This window comes from Mus caroli, chromosome 16 (assembly GCF_900094665.2).
Source record: "Mus caroli chromosome 16, CAROLI_EIJ_v1.1, whole genome shotgun sequence".
Lineage (NCBI taxonomy): Eukaryota > Metazoa > Chordata > Mammalia > Rodentia > Muridae > Mus > Mus caroli.
In genome coordinates this window covers 40,182,839-40,184,330 of record NC_034585.1, presented here as the reverse complement: position 1 = coordinate 40,184,330, position 1,492 = coordinate 40,182,839, and the positions used below count along the sequence as shown (strand labels likewise).

Genomic DNA, 1,492 nt, shown 5'->3' with positions numbered 1-1,492 from the left:
ACCCTATAGGTGGAACAACAATATGAACTACCCAGTACTCCCCAGAGCTCTTGTCTCTAGCTGCATATGTAGCAGAAGATGGCCTAGTGGGCCATCAGTGGAAAGAGATGCCCATTGGTCTTGCAAACTTTATCTGCCTCAGTACAGGGGAATGCCAGGGCCACGAAGTGGGAGTGGGTGGGTGGGGGAGTGGGTGGGAGACTTTTGGGATAGCATTGGAAATGTAAATGAAATAAATACCTAATTTAAAGGAAAAAAAAGAAAATGTTTTCTCTTAACTTGAATAAAATCTTGGAAATCAAATCAATAAAAAAGAGAGAAACTTACTTTATGGTAAAGACTGTAATTGGATCAAACAAACAATGGGCACATTTTTGCATCTACCGAAGTACAAATGATGCCAGAGATGTCAGGACACTGTGACAAATTGTAGAACGCTGAGAATGTTGCAGCTCACCTCCTAGCACTGCTGCCAACACATAGAGTCTAGGTATTTATTTAATTGCCTTATTTTGTGAATGGTGCTTATAAAATTCATGGATAATCTGCCCATTGATACTAACAATTTAAAACAAACAAATTTATTTGATAGCAATGATAGGGATAAATGGCTAACATTTACAGAGGCACTTATTGTCTAGGCAAGACAACAGATTCTAAATGTATTTTCTCATTGAAATCCCATCAAAACACAAATATAGCTAGCATTTGCTCATTCTAAAGAAAACCATAACCAAGAACAGGAATATAAACTATTTCCTGGAGGTCACATTATTGGAAAGCTAGGGAAGAAGGATCTAGAAAGATAAAGGTCTTAACGGTTTGCATTTATAACACAATGCTTCTTCTTGGAACCCACTTACTAACCAAAGAAGTTGAAACAGTGTGGATTAATATTTTAATAGGAGGGTTAAATCAGAATAGTATGGCATTATACACTGAAAAATAGAAAATATTAGATAATATTTACCATACCATTGTAATCAACCATTTTGCTTGTACTTACTGGTTGGATCTTTTAAAATGTTCTTTGCAGGTGTACAGCATCACTATAATCCCCACTACTTCTTGGTAGAAAACTCAGCCAGAGACAAAGTGTCACAAAATCATGAAGCTAGTCAGCAGCTATGCAGTTGCATTTCACAGACTAGCATCCCTAGAGCTGCATTTCTGTCTTTAGCACCTCACTAGGGTGAAAAGCTATTAAAGATAAAGGTGTAAACCAAGTTCCAAACACATGGGTTGGTACAAAGTCCGCCTTTCACTAAATGTTACTTCTTAGCCTTTTCTTATCAAATCCTATAATGACAGAGTAATATAACAACAATTTAGTTTTAATGTACAGTTCAGTTTTGAAGGCTTTAGACTTTACATTTTCAAAAAAGAGTGAATGAAAAAGAATGAATTTATGAAATTCCTAGCCAAATGGATGGACCTGGAGGGCATCATCTTGAGTGAGGTAACACAATCACAAAGGAACTCACACAATATG

General features: G+C 36.5%; 1 protein-coding gene across 15 annotated transcripts in view; it reads right to left on the bottom strand.

Annotated features, from left to right (window-relative positions):
- Nucleotides 1-1,492, bottom strand: part of Zbtb20 (zinc finger and BTB domain containing 20) — a 751,404-nt gene that overhangs the window by 328,757 nt on the left and 421,155 nt on the right. The gene's annotated exons all lie outside the window — the stretch shown is intronic.